The sequence below is a fragment of the Athene cunicularia genome (genome assembly GCF_003259725.1).
Source record: "Athene cunicularia isolate RWA chromosome 11 unlocalized genomic scaffold, athCun1 chr11_part1, whole genome shotgun sequence".
Classification (NCBI taxonomy): Eukaryota; Metazoa; Chordata; class Aves; order Strigiformes; family Strigidae; genus Athene; species Athene cunicularia.
In genome coordinates, this window is record NW_020799113.1 from 12,882,058 (window position 1) to 12,903,388 (window position 21,331).

Genomic DNA, 21,331 nt, shown 5'->3' on the forward strand with positions numbered 1-21,331 from the left:
GGGGGGGGGGAGAGATATTATTGCTGTTGTAATTAAGCTTGTGAAGAGTTTAGTTGGAGAGAAATTAGGTTTATTTACACGCTGCTCTGTTGCTGATGAAGCACCAGTTATTTGGGAGAACTTCTAATTAACCCTAATTTAGTTGATATGCTCTTTAGCAGCCCCATTCCCTCTGTACTTTGCACTACATAAAAAGGAGCAATAATAACAAAATTATCCATTTTTCAAAGCCACATTTCGTTGTGGGGCCCCAGTCCCAACTTTTTTCCTTATATTCTGAACTTGGATTTTAGTTGCATTTTTAGTTGCTGACAAGTGACACACACTTGATAACTTTGTTCTACAAAACAGCTTTTTCAACAGCCAAACACCACAGCTCACGCGGGCACAGCTGCCGCACACACAGCCACACACGGCCCCTCTCCCACAGCCCCACGGCTGATGCAGAAAAAGGGCTTTGAGGATGGTGTTGGACCCTTCCACCTGATTTACAGCTATCACAGCTAGGAGTCTTTTTAAAGTGCTTCTACTTCCTACATCCTTGGCCAATTACGAAGTCTGGCCACAATGTTCATTAACCAGATACGGTTTTGAAATATTTCATTACAGTATCAAGCTAAAAATCACTTAACTCTTATGATGTGTTTTCTCATTTAATAGTTCACTGACGGCTCCACCATGCTTCCGGCGCCTGTGGTGTATCTGTGGGTTTCTTTGCAACTCAGAAAGACATTTAAAAATACAACAGGTTTACAACCTCACTGTATGAAAAAGCCCTAAAAATTCACCAGTTTTTATAAACCATTTTGAAGGAAGAGCAACACCAATTCTTACTTCAATTTCACACACAAAACACCATAAACACCCAGCGCCACTTTTTGGAAGTAAGGGTGAAAAATGGATCACGATCTAATTCTGTTATACAGACATATCTAAGCTTGCTGTAATAACACAAACCCAGAGATGCAAAGGGCATTTGCAGAAGTGATATTCCTCATGTCTTCAACACTGCAGCTGTCTGCACACACAATATACACAGAAAAAAAGAAAAAAATGTAGATTTCTGCAACATCCTGTTCAGAAACTGTTTTACCAATCTGGCTATTAGCTAACTTGTGCAAGATTGCAGCATGAAATTCACCTTGACCAGAAAAATTACCCTTTTACTGCACAACCTTTTTTTCATAAGATTATAGACCAAATGCTGCTCTCAGTTATACCTGGCTAACCCTGCTGATTTTGTATATGCTTCCTGGATGTTACTGTGGAAATTTGGCAATAAATGTATTTTGTTCAATATGATCAAGGAAGAGAAGCCAAATGCTTTTTACACGGAACATTTCTCATTCATTTAACAGGATAAATGGTCATCTGGACTTGGGTGCTAAACACAAGGAGCCCAATATGAACTACTACCAAAGTTTAAGTTTTCTCAATTTCTGTATGGGACACATATTCTATACAAATTAATGATGGCATTTTAAACTGACCATCTTTCTGCAAATATAACCTACTTGATTAAATCAACAATGCACAACTGAAGTCTTCCCTACTGTAGCTGAAAGAAAAATGACAGACTATATACATCTTTTTTGCATAGTCAAAATTACACAGGGGAAAACTTCAATTCAGAACACTGTCTCCAAAATTGTCCAGTACAAAATGACTTTGAGTCTTTAAAGAAACTTCATAGTATGGAAAAAGGCAATGATCTTTTTGTTGCTGTGGTTGTACCTCCTTGATGAGTCAGCAAGGATGGCTCGACACAGCCCTTCTTGGGAGAAGGCTAATTCAAGTCTGAGTTACACATTTCTTCTAACAAAAAACCGTAAGTGAAAACAAGTAAAGGTGGAACGAAACAGTCTGCCAAAATGATACATTTATGAACTGCAAAAACATCCAACAAGTCCTTGGATAAGAAATAGCTCTCCAATTTTCTTTCTGTGGATGGAAACAACCACTATCTCTATTTGTGTTCACTGATCTGACAAAATCAGGGCACAGGAATTTAGCATCATTCAATTTAAGTCATCTATAGCCCCCATCCGAGGTAAATAATACCAGTAAGCACGTCTACACTGTGCCCCGCTCCAAGGGCTCCACACCCCCTCTCAATTAAACAGAACCCAGGGAAAACCACTGCTCCTCCTCTCAAGGACATGGACGCCACACTCCTCTTCCCCACTTCATTTGGGGGCTGCAGGTGAGCAGGTAGCGCAGAGCCATTGTCTTTCACTCACTGATCTCCTCCAAATGCTCTTTTCTGCTAAAGATTCACACAACAGATAAAGATTAAATATACACAGCCAGAGCAACAAATCCAAATTTCAGACCATTGTCAGAGGACATTTTTCTGTCAGGCTGCTTCAGTCAGCCCCACTCGCCATGCACACACAGAGGCATGCGACCAGCAAGTGCCATCCCACCATATTTCTCTCAAATAGCAAATTCTCTCTAGCTTTGGTTCAAACAACAGCCAGAGCCTTAAAACATCCACACATGCTACGCAGAGAGCCTCACCATGACAGTGGGTTGTTTAATCCAAGCAAAAGTTTCCAACCAAGAGGGAAAAAATTTGCCTACAGGGTCCCTCCATTTTATAGTAGCAAATAATTCCCTTCAGAAATACTGCAGCTTTCAGAGTTAAGGTGTTTAGAGGAGAAAGTGTGGGATGAAGTGGGATGTGAAATCCCGTCATCCCACCACAAGGAAAAGCACTGTTAAACATCTGAGTTTTCCTTTTGGAGTTTTGAAGAGTTTACTAAGAAAATGTTAACAGCAGAGTCACTAACTGGAATGCTCAAGTTTAAGAAAAAGCATGTTTTCTTTACTTATAATGATGTCATAAAATTTCCCAGTTCTCGAAAGCACCTTTTGGGTTTGAAACTCAGAAGTAACACTAGCATATCAGTTTATTTGTAAAACATAAACTTGTCCCTGCTGCAGGAGCCTGGAATATGAGAGCTCAGAGTTGTGGCTCTTCCCTTTTCTGAACAGAAATAAGCTTTTCCCCAAACATAGAAACGACAAGTTTCAATCCAGCAACAAAGGTGCTGAACTTCCCATATATAGAAAACTACATCAGGAAAATATATTGCACAGATTCACTTCAAATGCATCAAAGCTTCCAGGAAGAGTAGTTATTTTCAGACAAATTACCATGCTGCTGTTTAAATACCACTATGCTGAAGGGGTCCTTCTTTATCAGTCACAAACTGTCAACTTATCCTCAAGGAAACGCCAAACTAAACCATGTACATCTAAATCCACACATTGTTCAGCAGCATTCAGAGTAATGTCATTCTGACTTACACGTTTACATTTTTATTGCTAATTGATTTACCCATTCTGAAGGAGATGCCTTGAACAGGAGGCATCCCTTCCTTCTCCCCCTTACCCCCATGCTCCAGCTTCATTACAGCCCCAGCACTATTGCCAAAATGAGATATTGCCTCATTTTTGGTACCGTGCCCTTGAAGGCATCTTATTAGAAAAGACCATTTCTTAATTAACATTTTTGATCTTTAATCTATTACACATCCCTTTAATCCCATACGGAGGAGCTTTTGGCCCACTTCCGCGGCGTGGCGGTGGGAGGCAATAGGCTGGCAATTTATGCTGAGGGCTCTCTCCCAGCTGGGCTCCAGTGTGGCCAGCTGCAGGGCTGGCTATGCTTTTGCTGGTCAGCAGCAGACATTCACATGTATTATTTTATTGCATTTTTTTTAATAAAGACTTTAGAGACCCACCGCTCAGCGTTAAAGACAACAGGCAGAACAGCAAGCTTGCGGATGAGATCAGACTTCAGCAAGTGGCTGTCGAGCTCTTAGAATAACCAGCAAAACTCCAAGTGGGAGATTTAGTGGATCACCAACATGTGAAGTGTTAAGAAAAGTACAATGTTAAGTCCCTTACATCATTTTACTTGCAAATAATTACAGCAATTACAATGTGCTAACTGGCAATTAACATTACAGGCTTCACAACTCACCAGAATTTTTTAAAACACGCTGTGGCCCTATGTAAATTGTCTCTTTGGTACTTCTGATTTGGTGGCTGTATGAGCTAATGGCTACACATTAGCTCAGCAGATCTCGGAACAGAATTGTCCACGTGCCAGATAATTTAATTAGAGGCTTGATCTTGTCAGAGCTTTATGCAACACAGACAGTGTTTCCAAGCGAAGTGTGTGGGTTTTTTCCTTTCTCTTTAGTGTTTTGTGACTGTCTAATAATTTCTAACAATCACCAAAGATATTCAAGGGAGAAAGGAGGCATGGCGAGTAAAAAACACAAACAAGCACTTCAGTCTCAAGCGTGCTGAATTCAAAAATATGTAGAGCAAGATGTATTAAGCACCTCTTCCATGCACACCCCAATTGCCAGGTCTCTGCACACATCTATTAAATCTTCATCGCACTGTTACTCAGCCCCAAAAAAGACAAAGGTCACTTGTCTCCAAGTGAGAGCCATAGGGTATCTCAAATCTCATTATAAATGGTCCCATTTAACAGTTTTCTCATTTGAATTTATACACAACAAATACAAGATTACGAGATAAGCTCAGTTTATTTTGACAATGACATTGGAATTCCTTGTAGTGAGATCAGAAAAAGGTTACTTTAGTTAGTAAATGACAGAAATACAAATGTATCTCTATAATGGGAAATTTTAGGCTATATTAACTTTAAAAAAACCCTTTTTTCCATGAGTATTTGGCCTTAATTTCCGTTTTCTCCACATTCTTATACTACAATAAGCATACTTGTGCTCGTCGTCTACAATAAGCTTAACAGTTCAAGACAATTTAACCAAAAATAGGGCAGTAATGGTTACAAAAACTTTTACAGTCAGGTCAATGTTGAGTAAGACCCACTAGAGGTCCCTTCCAACCCAAATGATTCTAGTTTCCTGTACTAAATAAGCAAAGATTATTTGGGCAATTCATAAATTCATGCAGTTCTTTTCACTGCAGAGTTTCATATCAACATCCTTACTCAGCTCAGAAAACAAAGCAGTAGAGTTTGTTTATTCAATTTGGTTTTCTTCTTTTACAACCTTGTTTATAAAATCCCATTCTCATGACTGGCACAACTTGTTTTTTCCTCAGGAAGAATGATTACTGGGGATCCACCACTGTGGCATTATTTTTTATTGATTTTTCTCATTTAAGCAACAGGCCAACATAATATATTCTGTTATTCCTGTTTTACACTTATTCAGGCTGGCAGCTTTGAGCTACCAGTTACAACTGCAATGTGCAAACTAGTCGAAGGAGAACAGAGGTCTCTGTGAAAACCAAAGAAATTGTTCACCAGGAAACTCCTTCAACTCGTCATCTGTCTGATTTCACGAAGTTAAAACCCATTGCAGTCACTTCCTACAGCTTCCCTCGCTCCTGCCAGCCAGCCAAAGCAGACCTGGAAAAACAAAGCCACTGACCTGCAGAAAGGACTCAAAGCAAGATGGGCTGGCAAGTGCCCATGAGTCACAAAGCCAGAGCCCTCTGGGAAGGTTGACCTGCAGCACGGTGCATGCTGCATGATGTGGAAAAAAGCAGTATGGACACGGGGTACAACCAAGACTTTCTACTAGACGGGGAGGTTTAATTAGCATTTGTAAAGTGCTTTGAGATCCTACATAAAAATATTTACTGAAGTAGGCTCTAGAAAGCACAATTCTCCTGACCATTCAATTTGCTTCTGTCCTCAAATCTGCAGGAGATTATCAGATCCAGAGTGCAGCAGAACTGGATAAATTAGAGATGAGGAGGATTTATCAGGTGATCTTGTCCATCCCTCTAATGTAAGACCATTCCTACAGTGTATTTTCAAGTGCTTTATCTGGTTCGGTTTGAAAATGACCAAAGTGATGGGAGATAATACCAGAGTCTATTAGATCCCACTACTGGGAAATGTTTACCGATATTCAGCCTAGCATCTCTTTTGCTTTACTTTAGCCCATTAATGCTAGTTATGCCCCTGAAGGTTATTGTAAACAACAGATATATTTTAATCTAGAAACAGAGAAAGCATTCATCTACTCACAGCCCTTGGGCAGCAAGGGAGGACAAGGCAGAATCACTGGAAAGAAACCCAGGAAAGGAGAGCAGGAGTGTGAAGAAGATGGGAAGGTGCTATGCTATGCCTTGTTTCTCTCCAGCACTCCCTCCGGCTCAATGGCAGCATCCTTCACTAGGGTGTTCACACCCATGGGAGACCTGAGCGCAGCAAGGGATGGAGAGCCAGGAAGGCTGTGCCCGAGGGTCCACCCATGAAGGTGAACGACCTCCTCCAATCAGTGCAAGGAAATGAAACACAGTGTTACAGTCTCCCATCAGATAAAGCCCCAACAGCCGCACCTTTAAACAAAAAGCAAATTTGTCACAGGGAAAAAAAACCCGTTGCTGGCAAGATGGCGACATGACCCCATGGAGGATGTCCCCTGCCAGCCCCAGAAGGATATGCTCACGTGTGCAACTGTCCATGCTGATGGTGTATTTGCATTTCTGGCAAGATGTCCCTGTCAGAAGACCCTATGGGAACATCCCCCAAACCATAGCAGCCTTGTGCCAGCAAATACACCACACTCGTAAGACTTTAGATGAGGTTAACCTGATGCCCCCAGAGATACTCCCAGATTTGACTGCAATCTTGCTGCCCATCACCAGTCCTGGTGCACTGTCAGCATCCCAGAGCACACAGGTCCAGAGCCACTCGCCAGCACGGCCAGGCAGGGGCTGCAACCCCACAGCCTGCAGAAATCCTTCCCTTTACAGATGTTGCCTGTAGCAATTTAGCAGGGCTGGCTTTAGGTGCTCAGCAACGCCAATGACACGCTGCCATGCAACATGCTTGCTAGGCTTCTCTTAAGCAGCCTGGCTTTACAGCAGACAGTTTCTTTAAAAAGCCTGGGAACCAGCAGCTGATGGGGTAGGGGGAGCCATCAATAGCTCACTTTGAAATGAGCTTTTCTTTCCTCGTCTCTTTTACCATGGAAATTAATTCTCCTCCTCTGTGCTATTGCTGTAATTTTTCCAATTATCATTTTTAATAGTAAGTATTTTCTAGGAAATGCTGTAATACACAGGTGTGTGCTTCTAATTTAAATACTGACACCCATGCTGTGTTCACATCTGAAGTTTGCTCCTTCTTGCCGGAGATTCCCTCCCCAAACAAGAGGGGAACACCTATGGCACCACACCCCCAGAGATGCCTCGGCAGATTTGTGGGGCGGTTGTTTCCATGACAGATGCACGTGTCAGTGCTGAGCTGTGCTCCACCACACACAACGAGGAATCTCATTCTTTATGGCTCTTCTTCCCCTAAAGGTGCCAGAGCCACAAGATGTGAATTGGACCTTGGGGATCCCCCAGGGGCACCTGTCACCCCAGCCAACAGCTTCCTCCAGCAGCATCACGTCCCCATTCCCGCCAGCCCAGAAGCACTGGGAGCAGAGACCTGCTCCCAGGAAGCCCTCATGTCTGCAGATGCAGAGTTGTGCCATGCGCTCCTACAAACAGAGTAATCTGGGAAGGGTTTATAATTACTTGTATTGTTTCATTTTACATTATCCCAGCTCCAAAAATCTTAACATTGGATGCTCACCCACCACCACATTATCTGAGTACTATGTACTTTCTATTACTTCACCTTCTGTTTGTGAAAACACTATCAGAAGCGCTTTAAAAAAAAACCAAACTGTATTTAAGTAAAAGATCAAAGTTAAAAATTAAGTTTTATAATTAGGAAAGGAGAATTAATTTTTTTCTCTCTTCTGAAAGGACACATAATTGTGTTACGTCATAAAAACCCACACATGACCAAGGAAAATAAAAGTTCAATTTAGCATAAATGAGAAATGTAGCAGCCAGAGCTACAAACCTCCCCAGTTTTATCTCTAGTTTGCATCTGTTTAGGTTTTGGCTGCTTCCACATAAGATATTTAAAGTTTTGAGAACCTCAGACTATACTGACTGACCTGCATGCTGTAGGTCCATACAGAGACATGGATGCTGTTTTTAAAACCAGTGTAAGAATGCCAACCAGTTGAGATCAAACATTTCATAGCACATTGAAAAAATATTCAACTAAAAGTTATCAAAGTTTCTTATGTTCTTTGTTAAGTTCAAAGGTTTATTCCTTTAGAAATCCTTATACACTGTAATCACAATCTTCTCATATTGATTTACTAATTAAATCAACTTTTAGAAGATGTCTGAGCTTGTGAAGGCACTCAGGACAGATAATTTCAGAGTACTTTCAAGATAACAGGTTTCTAATGCCCACTGAATTGCAACTGACCTTTTCAATGCTCTGCAGCAGATACCCCAGAATCTCAAGATGAGGGTGCTCGGGGGGGTGGTGGGGGTGGGTCAGCATTCTTCCATTTAGACGTTAAATAAGACAAAATACAATACATGTAGAAATAGAGAAAAAGAGCTTGGGGTCTATGGGAGGGCAGTCTCTCTCATCTGGGCCTTCCTGCCTTACTCCTGGCACAGCCCATGCCCAAGGGGCCATGTGGCAGGGCTCGGGGGGGGGCTGCCGGGGCCATGGGCAGGCTGGGACTGGGCTCCTGCGGGGGTGCGGGCCTTGGTGGGCACCAGGCAGAGGACTGTGCCGGGGCGGGCAAGCCCAGGGTGCTGGAGGAAGGCTGAGGGGACAAGAAACTCTGTGTGACCAAAATATGCCTCCAAAAGGGGAAAAATGAAAAAGAACAGATTTTCTGTGGCTTATGCAAATAAACAGAAAAGGGGAAAATTTAACACACAAATACTTGCAGGGGCAAGTCTCCATTTGCTTCACGAGACTCCAGCGTTCTCATGCATTTTGCTCCTTTGGCAGCCAAAAATTACACCCAATGCTACAAAACAATTAGAGGAGAACAGATAGCCTCAACACCTGGTGAACAGAGAGCCGCAGCGCTGGGATCGCAGACCAACAGTGGAGGAGAGCACAGGGAAGAGCCGGGCGGGAACAGGCAGGGAGAGCCCCCCCCAGCAGAGACAGCATTAAAAATGCCCCAGTATGGGCTCAGGTAGCCCTGAACGAAAGTAAGTCTCCAAACTGCAACAAGATCCTCCTCTGAAGATACCAAGTGAAAACTGTGATTTACATAGCTGGGAAACACCATGAAAAGCGGAAGAGAAGGGAAAAGGAGTGACCACAGGGTGGTTTTCTTCTGTTTTGTGGTTCATTTCTCAAGAGCTGCTGCTTCCCCTTTTCTTCTTTTCCTCCTTTAAGGAGGAAAACTTTAAAAGAAATTGCAGAAGGCAATTAAAAATCTGAAGTTGTGTACTGTATAAAATAAGCATGTGGGAGAACTCTTAATGGTAAAACATCAAATGCCTGTGCCCTAAGGTGTTGCGAGGTTTTTTTTTCCCCATGCTGAGCTTTGTTAACACGTCCCTCGCACACGTGCCCAGCTGCTGCAGCGAGCTCGGTGGCAGGGACAGGAAATCTGGAGCTAATGTGGAAAGGCGGGAACACCAACCTATAATTTATTTTCATGATTCCTGGCACGTTATAATTGAATGATACTAATGTTGGACACCGGCATTGGAGAGGGTCTTTCAGTCACAAACACTGCAAAGATCCCCCCATGCTCTGCACACACATGCTCACAGAGACGTAGCCAGTGTCATTTGTCCCCAGCACTCAGGCCACAGGTCCAGAGTCCCCTATTTCCCAAATTCTTTCTTGATCAGTATCATAACTTGTAGCTGCATACAAAAATAAGATACCTTCAGTTATCCCAAAAGCAGACACAAAAAATCAGGCTTTTAGGTCTGCAGGCGCCTAAGGAGAAGACAGAATCTGCTCTGTTTGCCCCAGACAATTCAGCCAAGATTCCCCGGGGCCTCACAGTCAGGCTAATGAGAAACTCCCCAGCAACCCCCATGTAAAATGCTTTCATAGGTCTTTAAAATGCCTTAAATTCTCTATATATTTAGTAAGACTTTTTACTTCTTTAAAACGTCCCTTGTTGCTCCTCAAGATAATACTCTCGTGATGTATTACAACAGCAATGCAGCGTTGTCTGGCTGGACCCTTGCTTTGCAAATATTGAATCTTATTTTCTCTTGGCTTCGAAGGAGCAGAAAATCCTTTTTTAAAGCAGAGGTGGGTGCTTGCCTGCCCCCCCCAGCAGCCCTGCCCAGCCCACCCTCTGACGCTTTTGGAGTGAGATGGATGGGCTTCAAGCGCTGCATGTGCTGTTAAGAGAGAAAAGCAGGGGGAAGGAGTACTCAGCTGTGCTCTTCCTCTGGGACAGAAAACGTCTCTGCCTCTTACACAGCAAAACACTACTGACCTGCTATTTAACAGCAAACTAAGTCCTCAGAATAAGAGAAGAAAGGAAAAGCTTTTTTTCTTCCTTTTGCATTAGGGAAAAAAATGTTTACAAGACCTGAAGAGGAAGGAAATTCGCTATATGCCCATTGTTAAACAGGGCTGGTGGACATCCAGATTATTTACTCTGGCGCAAGGGCAGCCTCTGCCTCCCTATACATTTTCCTGATTCTCTAGGTTAATATATACAGCATTTCAGTTGTGGTCATTAATTTATTTTTTTTTTAAATCATAAAGCTATTTCTAGTTGTATTTAAAGTATTTGAATAAATTCCTCAATGCAACTACACCAAGGGTTGGATTCCTGCAGAGCATTTCACCTTTATGGGTTTTACCAGGAACAAGTTAAGCTAAGGCAGACAGCAACTTGCACATTCTCTGCCATAGGAAAAAGGATAGTGCCCTGTGCGAAGCCATCACCAACCAGACCCATCCGAGGGCAGGATATCTGTTGCCAATGTGTCCACTGTCAAATTTTCATGAGCTGCACTAAGCAGCTCCAAGCAGCCCCTCACCCAGTGCCATGCCCCAGTCAGAGATGCATGAACTGTGTGCCTTCAGTACTCTTCAGTAGCAGGCAAGCCCACTATGAGACATGGAGCTTGGGCCCCAGTGTTTGATGCGTCTTGCCCTGCACCTGTGAATACCTACGCCTGAGCTGGGGACAGACAGCTGTCACAGCTACCTGGACAATCCCCATGACCACGTTCAACTCGTACTCACAGAAAATTTCCAGTATAGCTTCTACTGGTTTGATGAACAAAATAAGATATAGCAGCAAAAGCACATTTTCTCCCTACAACTGCACCTATATAAATACTTTGCTAGTATCAAAAAAAATTTAAAAATTACATTCTAACTGCTCTTGCTGTTCCTATGTACCACACCACACTGGGACCGCCACTCCCCCAGCCCACAGCAGCTGTGCAGAGCACCAAGAGAATTTTTCAGAAGTCACTTTGAATGTGTTTGCAACACACAGAGATGTACCAACACATACAGGAGAAGATGGGACAGAAATATGTTAATTTGAAACATCTGGCAAATGTTTTAGAGTTAACAGGTCCTGGGTTTGGCCTTTTGGGTTTTTTTTCTGTTGGGGGGTCAAGGAAGGGGAGGCAATTTTGTCATTTTGGTCCAGGGAAGGAAGGGGCATGAAATGAGAAGTCAAAGCATGTTTTTTCACCCTTTATTGAACTTCAACATCACACTACTGGAGCTAATGCAAACAGGAAGATCATAAAAGAACATAATGAAAGTCTCGCACACTGGGACTGAGGGACTGGTTTCAGTTACTGAATACAGCTTTGGAGGCACACCACACAAAGGCCAGTGGCTCCATGCAGCCGCACCACCATGTACTGGGGCTTTTTAAGCTTCTTCTATGTAGCTTCTCTGTCATACTGCAGCGTGCAACCTCTGTCCCATGCACTGCGCCCTGTCCTGATAGGATACTGTATTGCATCTTTATACAAATGCACGATTGACATCTGTAGCTACTAAATGTATTAAGAGGAAAATACCTCAATTAGCACACATTTTCCTTAAGCTGCCATAAATCTTGCATACATTACATTTTATCCCACATCCGCTGTCTTGAATGAGAGCTGCAATTATGGGAGTAAATGAAGAAAAATGGAGGAGACTCAGATAATTTGGGAAAAGCCTTTCACAGGTTGTCTTTTATTTACAGCATAGTCAACAATACCATCCAGAAATCCCAAATTAGCTTCCGCTCTGCACAGAAATTATTTTTGTTCTTGCAGTTCTGAATCTCAGCCTGTGTTAAATTTAATAGAATTCAAGACTTGTGATAGATAACACTGGTAACTCCACTCCACTGCTGTTTGAGACGAAGGTCAAGCAAGAGAGCTGGCGAGCACTCTTTTCATGCACCGTTAGTTCCAGGCACAAAGGGGCCTTCGACATCGCGGCTGGGGGTTTGCAGCAGCAGCAGCAGCAATATTTGCTATCAAACAGTAGTGAAAACACAAACCATTCAAAACAGCCGTAGTGCCCGGAGAAGATGCACCTAGTGCAACCAAGACTGCAGTTGGTACAAAGGGAAATGCCACAAAGTGCCACGCAAAAGCAGTTTATGCCTTCAAGACCAGCTTGATGCTGCCTTCGGTAAGAAACAACTCCTGCGAGCCAGTGTCCCAGTGACTCTTACAAAACCCATGCTAACCAAGAATGCAGCACCATTGTTAATTTTCATACTACCGCTCCATTTACAAGCTGTTTGCATGTTGCTGCTGAGCTTCTAAGCAATCCAGTACATAGAGAGCACAAGAAATGCACTTACTGGCTTTAAAATAAAACATTTTATGAGAATTTCATAGATGTTAAAGACATAGTAGCCAGTAAACCATCTTTGCACAGGGCACAAACAGTGACTAAGATGTGTCTAGTTACTTTAAATGCGAAATAATTTGATACTTATCCTCATGTTTGTGATATTAATACATATTGCACAACTACAAACAAACTTGCTTTATCCTGATCAGATTCTTGAGCCTCTTTTTATTCAAATCAATGTAACACAGATGAACGAACCCCAGACGCGTTGTTTAAGTGTTATTACTATCAAGCAGACCAAAAGCTGGTTCAACTGTTACTCCTTTCTACCGTGGCAATGTACCACTTTTATTCTCCAACCCTGACAGTACTTTCTGATTTCCTTGAAGAGGAGAAATACACACATTCCAGTTGAGACCGAGGTTTAAAATTCCTATTAAAGCAGCTTTTATGTAATTAGATTGGAATGAATGTGCAAGAGTGCCCATTGCAGAAAACTTCAAAGTGGTTATACTGGAGAAATCACAACCCATTTCAGTATGCCCACAAGAAGAAAGAATAGCTCTCTGGAGGATAAGAGTATATTAGTCTCTGTATGTAATAGATTTTATTGACCATATGGAACTGATATAAAAATTGTGTTGCAGTGGGTAGTCTTGGATTTGCGTCAGGAATGTGACATACAAAATACAGTTCCTGTAAAAAGCCTGGCAGCTTTCTGGCACTTTTTGCAATCAGAAGAACCTAAAATATTTACCTGATTGAGTCACTGATGAGTCCCAGGTCAAAGCAAAATCTGAAGATTCACCCTCTTCAACTGAAAAAGAACAAAAATACGTTGTGATTGCTAAAACAAACCAATTGGAAAGCAAAGCCATCAGAAAACTAGGTTCACTACAACATTAAGTATTAAAACAGACTTCTGCACTGGTGAGAAAGAAATTACTGCTTCCTATAAAATAATTCATAAGGTGGAAATTTAGTAAAGAGATTTTCCCTACATTTTAACCTAAATATGGGATTTTTGTTTGTGGTTTCCTCCTGAACAAGTAACCATAAGTTCACGTGAAATTTTAATAGAGGTTAAATATCACTAGCTGCTAAGCATTCACAGCTGAAATTTTGTACACTCACAACAACTTGCATTTACCATTGTAAACGTAGAGGTCGTTTTTGAAATGTAGGCTGTAACAGAACTGTCCTATAAAGAGAAAATCGCATAACTTATATTATCTTAATATACTAACATATTAGGCATATTCAGAAGCAAGCAATATCTTAATTTTTCCAGAGTTCAGAATTTAAAAATGCTATTATAATGTGCAACCATGTTCTGTAATATGGTAGTCATAAATAACTGCATTTAAAGCTTACTGATGTGAAAGCTGTCAGAGCCAGGTGCTCAGCACTCGCAAGTGACATATCTATAACTTTCTGCCTGTTAAGAATTATAAAATGTCATTTGATTCTTACATTCTTAAAAATAACTAAAGAGATCAACTGACAACAAGCAGGGTAAAAAAGTGCCTGATCCTGCTGTTACTGAAATCAGGGGCAGTTTTACTAATGTCAGACTGGGCATTTGAAAGTGGTAACTGCAGAAATTCTTTTTTAATTGCAAAAGTTGATCATCTTCACCTGCCTACTCTGTCACTGTGTCACCAAACAGTTTTAAATCACGGGGCTTTATTTTCTGATGAAAAGTATTTAGACCATGCACTGAACAACATCTAACCCTTTTCTGTTGCATTCAAATACAAACTCCACATAATTCTGCAACTGAAATCCAAACCTTACTGCAAAGCCACGAGCACAGCCCCTGTTGATCAGATGGGACCTGTATGCCCAGGCTCTGGATCCTGCTCCAGTGATTACTTACATTGACTATTTACATTTTCATCACAAGATTCTTGATTTTATGCTTTCCTCCCTGTTTTCTCCCAATCCAGTAAGAAATTCTGGCATCTGCTAGTTTATCTATCAGGTTGATGTCAGTGGTGACATGTGGTGTCATCAAGAAGAGAGAAGACAATCTACACAGGCAGTGCCTTGACAAATTTTGATTTTATGTTCAGACCATAAACAAATGTGTACTCCACAGAGGGCACAGCTCCAGTCCTGATAGTCTGCAAGTTTACTAACAGAGGAGAACAGATTTTGGACACTTCTACTGAAGCAATCATACTTGAGATACAGTTACACTTTTTCCAAAAAGTCTATGTTAGCATAAAGGCCATGTCACATTATATTTAACTCCAGAATGATAGAGAAAAGCAAGATACAAAGCTACACGCTTACTGAAGCCATTATTGGTACTATTCCCAACGGAATGCTTGGCTCCCACATGGTCTCTCCTAGGGGCTCACCTACCATTTTGTGTTCTGTAAACCACCATATTGTCCCCATTTTGACCCATCTCTCTTAACAGAAAAATTCTGGACATAGTTATCCTAAACACAATTTCACTCTTACACAAATATATCTATCATTTTAACATCAAAATCTACATACATTTGGGAGGTTTCTGCTCCAAAACTAAATAAGCTAAGTTAGCAATTCGTCACTCAAAACAGACATGTGGAATGTGTTCATTTTATTTTATCCTTGACTGCTTTTTGGTTCTCTTGCTTAGACAGTTTTTTTTATATTACTACTTATATGCTGAGGGTTTTTTTATTTCTTTACATTTTATCTTGGTAAGAGAGGTGACAAAAAAAATCAGTCTGATAAAAAACATAAAGGAAATAAATTCAGTCCTAGTCAAGTAGGAGTATATGGGATCAGCACTGGTCATTGGCAATTTCAGCAACACACAGCCTTTCATATTGGTTAAACACTGGAGACCGCTCTAGTCCTTGAGCTGCTGTAGGGCAGCTGGCTCCAGCACGTAACAAAACCTCGGTTTTTGGAATCCCTTAAATGAGGGCAAAGGTTTGAGTCAGCCTCTGTTGGCATTAATTTGCTTTGCTCCCTAATGACTGAAAAGGGGACAGAAAACATATATGTGAGGATGATGGTGCTTAAATGCACTTTATATTATTGCAGTCATGGTTTCAGTTTCTCCCCCTCTATTTGCACAGACCCACCACATAGCTGAGAGTGCTGCACCTCCATGTGAGGAAGAGGCTGGTGAGATGGAGCCTCTTGAGCTTAGACACAGACACATCTCCCTGCAGCTGCTACTCACACCACTATTCCCCCTTTTTCTTTTGCTTTCTTTTCCTTTATTTTTTCTTTTTTTCATATTTTAAGCAAACATCACCTTTCATAGGATCAACCATATGAAAAAGCAACAGCCAAGCCTTCTCCAAGAGGTACTGCTATATTGGACTGATGTTTCTCTGGGGCAGCAGGACAGCATGTCAAATTGTCCCCTCGGACAGCAAGCACAGGGAGAGGGCACTGCCAGAAAGGGAGCTGGGACCACACACTGCTTGCTGCAGTGCTGGCTGGGGGTACCCAAACATGACCAGGCTGGCACTACTCAGGACTGGTGTTAGGTGGTGTTATGGAGCGGCACAGTCACAGTGACAGCCAGCCAGGAGCCCTAACCCAAGCACTCGATCCTCACCTGCCCACCTATCCAGCCACTAAGCAAGGCAGCGAGCAAAGAGAAACAAGGGGCAAAAGTATGCCACATCCAAAAAAGAAAGATTGGGTCTATACACCAGTGTAATTAAGAAGCCCCAGAGGTTTGGAAGGGAAGAGTGTCTGTGAAGCTGAAGCAAAAAAAATAGGTGATTCAGCTTTTTGTCACAGGCACCGAATGTAACTGTAGGGAGACACTTAACTCCACCATGCTTCTGCTCCCTCTTGGGCATAAAACCAAGAGCTGAGAGGTTCCTTGGTAGCTGCCTTAATCTTCTGAATATAAATTTGAGAAGCCAGCATTTGAAGTGGTATCGCTGCTGGCTTTACCTCAGCCTTGGCAATGAGCAGAAGCCACAGAAGTCAGAGGGAAAGATAATTGGTTTCTTCCTCCCAAACTCAAGTTTGACACTGAAGCAGTTGCAGCTCAAACTTGCCCTCGGTTGCACATGGATGCTGCTGAACTCACAGAGAGCAGGAGGAGCTTTCCTGGGCTGGTTGGAGACATGGGGACATGACGCTGTGCATGGAGGGGAGAGAAGTCGCACACACCCCCAGTTGGGGACAGACCCCCTGGGGGCTGCACTAGGGCTTGGCCAACCCTCCCCAGGAGGGCAGAGGGGGTCCAGAACAGATTTGGCTGCTACAACTGTGAAGGAATTTCTAGCTCTTGCTACTAAAAAGCAAGTAAAACACCCCTTAGTCTGCAATATTAGCCAGGGAATAATTCACTTAATTTTTCAGTTAAAGTTTCAGTTTCTTAATATTCTTATCATCGTTCCTTGAAACCTAGATGGACTCAGGTGACCAGTGTGCCTTAATGTTCACTTGTGGATACTATTATTTTAGTAGTTGTAAGGAAAAGCTGGTGAAGAGGTTCAACATCACTTCCAAAATACATCACACAATAAAACACTCCCTGTTTCATTAGCAGGAAAATATGTTTTCTGACACACACCAGCTATAATCATAACTCCTGAAATGAAGGACTAGACCTGCATCTGTGCTAGTTAATCACCCTGAATGTGTGGACACACAAGTCCACATCACTGATGTTCAGCATGGGCAGGAGTCACCCACACCCCTGAAACACTCCACAGCTTGGGAATACCACAGGAAACAGCAGCACAGTTTAAGATGGAGACCCGAGATTTTATAAAGCAACTAGAGATCTTGCATCAGCTGTAACTACTTTACAGGAGCCCCTGTGACGTAATGGTGAAGGCTCAGCATTTAATGAAATTTTGGAGGCATTTCATACTGGGCATTGAAAATTAAGACATCCAAAATGTTCACTGATGTGAACATTCTGCCCAAAGCTTAACAAGTGCACTTCACAGGTTTTTGTTGGATACTTCCTGTTTTCCTACACAAACTCACAGAATCACAGAATCATCCAGGTTGAAAAGACCTTGAAGATCATCTAGTCCAGCCATTAACCTCACACTGACTGTTCTCAACTCCACTAGATCCCTCAGTGCTGGGTCCATCCGAGCATTCCAACGCCCAACAACCCCTTCTGTAAAGAAATGCTTCTTAATATCTAGTCCAAACCTTCCCTGGCACAGCCTGAGGCCATTCCCTCTTGTCCTATCGCTTGTTACTTGGTTAAAGAGACTCATCCCCCCTCTCTGCACCCTCCTTTCAGGGAGCTGTAGAGGGCAATGAGGTCTCCCCTCAGCCTCCTCTTCTCCAGACTAAACCCCCCCAGTTCCCTCAGCCGCTCCCCGTACGACCTGTGCTCCAGACCCTGCACCAGCTCCGTTGCCCTTCTCTGGACACGCTCGAGTCATTCAATGGCCTTTTTGTAGTGAGGGGCCCAAAACTGAACACAGGAATCAAGGTGTGGCCTCACCAATGCGGGGTACAGGGGTCAGATCTCACCTCATTTTCTCCTCAAATTACATTGTGTGCTTGCATATTAAGCAATGGTTGCCACCACAGAAGTTGCTACGTAATTACACTCTTACCCTTGTCTCTATCTGCTCTCTCCATCCAAATGATAATTTTTAAATGCTTTGGAAAGGCATATTTTTACTCCTTCAGTAATACAGAGACAATACTGTAAGAGGACAGAAGTTCAGTCCCACTCTGCTCCATATGTCATCGACAGAATGGCACCCAAGGTGCAACACACTGTACCAACAGAGAGAGTACATACATCTCCCAGTGCCAAATTCACTATGCAGTTGAGTAGAAAAAAAAAAGATGGGCAAGAATCAGTTTCAAAGCCAAGTACTAAACCTTGATATCACCACACAGCACTGTATTTCTATTTTTAAAGCATTAATGGGTTTTCTTCTCTTTTGTAAATGGTCCATAGTATTTGCTGGCATAGAGAGACAAAATACTAGAAATAAAAACCAGAGAGACTCTTTTAGCTGCATCCTTTAGCATGATGATGATGAGAAAGTTATAAGAAACTCACCCAAGAATGTGCCTGCTACAACAGTCATGCCTTTGGTGAAATCTGGGGGCATCTATGCAGCTGAAACCCTTCAGGAAGGCTGGGTTTGACTTGAAAATAGCCTTGCTTTGGCAGCATAGAAAATCTTATTGTTAGCCCACTCAAAAAACTGGTAACTCTGTGCACTGTCCACCTGTGGTCTGGTGTAGGGAGGACATGGCCGGCAGCAGGAGGACACATGTCTGCTTCCACTCCCTGTTCTGCCCCAGCACAGGAGGACTCACTGCTGTCACCTCTGGGGAAGACCTCTGAAGTCAGACCAACTGATTGTGGGACCCGAATGCAAGAGCCAGAACAAGGACATGGCCAACATGGGGAAGAACCATGGGCAATGGCAACAACAAAATACATCACTCCCACACATGACAAATATTTGCATTTTGCCCGCTCGTCTCAGATGTTCTCCAAGGATGCTTATTTAATTGCTAGGTCACGAGTGCTGCAGGCTCAAAGATTTCCATTCTTTGTGCTCAGAGAAACTTCTGAAAGGATCAGCATCCATTCCCCTAAGAGTGAGAACATCTATTTATGGGGCCACCACTACCTGAACTCCATTCACAGTCACAGTGCTTATTTAACACTTTATCACTCCCAGGAAAGAAGTTAACCTTATCAAAGTAAGACGGTTCTGAACCAAATGTTGATTTCTAGATGCAATCAAGCTTTACAAGTGAGCAACAGCCCCTCAGTAATTCAGATGGCATATGTATGCTTCCTTATCCTATTACACAGGCTTCAAGGACCACAAGGACCAGTTTAACACTTCCCATAATATAAAAACTCCATCGTATGCTGACTAAAATGTCAGGAACTATGACAGTTTGAGAAACTGCTGAGAAATATGATGGCTTACAAGCAAGTCCCCCAGCTGATAGGGGAACTTTCCTGAATCAGGGCTGTTACCAAAAGCTGCATTTGGAACCAGAGCCACTCCCTCACCTGTGAGCAACCTTTGAAAACCCAATGTACAGAATAATCTGAGTGCAGAAAATGCTGGTGCCACTTTTTAGTTTGGAGGATTCTGTCAGATTTTGCTGGTGACAAAACGCTCTCAGATAAACCTGGGGAAATCTCATCGATGCCTGTGTATTAGCTGCAATGTACGTGTCAAGATTCACAGCTTTCCCTCTAGAGAAATACTCTAGCACCAATCCACATTGTAAGCCAGTCACAAAATAATCACATATTTTCCCTAACCTAGCTGCAGGTACTCACAAGCAAAGCTCTGTGATCTTCCATAATCTTCAGGCTTCTTTGCTGCCTTTCAGACACACATCTCTGTGTTGTCCTACTCAGCCTTTGCTCCGTCCTTCCCTTCACATGAAATTACATGCTCCCAAATCAGCATAGGACACAGAATAGCCCCATCCGACCACCATTCATCTGCCGTGAGTCATCCCACAGCACTCACAGCCTGGGATTTGATACAGTGCTCTTAATCCTGCAAAATGCAGAGCAGCTCCCATTTCCAGGAAGTCAAAGGGAGCTGAGGATGCTCAAAACTGTGTGGATTGAGGATTGTAAATTAGCCAGTTTCCAGCTGCTTGGCATGGCAGGAGCACAAAGGATGTTAACAATCTTTACACTTTAAATAGGCTGGTATTTTCCACTCACATCTAGAGTCTGTCCTTTGGAGAGGTGCGGATAGGCTTGCTCCTCAAACTGAGAGAGGAGGAGAGTCCTCTCACTCAGCCCGCTGCCCAGAGAAGTTCAGTTCTGCACGGCACCAGGAGCTGTTACCACAACTAGCATTAGCATACATTTAAAAAAAAAAAAAAAAAAAAAAAAAAAAAAAAGTGACAGAAAAAGTTTGAAATGGCTACTTTGAGCAGAAGCCAGCTAGCCCCTTCCGTTCAGATCACCTCCTAGCTGGGTGTAAGGCTTTCCCTCTCTCCTGCTTAGATGTTCCCTGTTAAAGATTCTCCACCTCCTAATATAAGTGAGACAAAAGTCTGCAAAACACAAAAGTCTGCAGAAAGACAGTGAAGGAAAGTAGCAGTATGAAAAACGGTCACACTTGTTTTTTAAATGAAGTGCTGCAACGGCAGAGATGCAGCCCGCTGCCCAGGAGCGCGGCAGGGTGGGGAGCCAGCCCTGAGCCAGGGCACGATGCCCACAAGGAACCCGGCTGTCCTTCTTTGTCAGCAGGCTGGGGCTTTCTCCCACCGGTGTGCAGAGGGAAACCTTCACATTCTGCAGGAAAATAGGAAGTTTCGTGGGGCTTTGCCAATGTACTGAGAATAGATGCCTGTGCGTGTATCCCGATGCATTTACTGTGCCTTGCAGCTAAAGGGAAAGGGAAAGGGAAATCCCCCTGGTGCCCCGGTACCAACATTCAAGGAGTCAAAAAGGTACCTGGCAGAAGCAGCCAGGTGTGCTTTATACGAGCCATTAGAGCCTATCTACTCCCTTTGGAAAAATTACCTTTGCAAGGATTCCTGCCAGGTCTCACCATGTTCACTAGGTATTTTTCTTGTTTGCATGATCACTTCCATTTAGCTTTAGTAACACTTTGTCATCTTTTTTTCCCTGGTGGTTGGTGGAAAGGAGCACTGGTACAACAGGGCATCCCCAGAGAGGCGACAGCATATTCCTCACCTCTGCCCTAACCCAGGGATCGCTCACAG

At 42.9% G+C, this 21,331-nt stretch overlaps 1 protein-coding gene across 2 annotated transcripts in view; it reads right to left on the minus strand.

Annotated features, from left to right (window-relative positions):
- Positions 1-13,466, minus strand: part of ZNF423 (zinc finger protein 423) — a 193,140-nt gene extending 179,674 nt beyond the window's left edge. For both annotated transcript variants that reach the window (XM_026856820.1, XM_026856818.1), the window contains exon 1: positions 13,407-13,466. The gene's annotated coding sequence lies outside the window, so the exon portion shown is untranslated. The remainder of the gene's footprint in view (positions 1-13,406) is intronic.
- Positions 13,467-21,331: the final 7,865 nt, after the last annotated feature.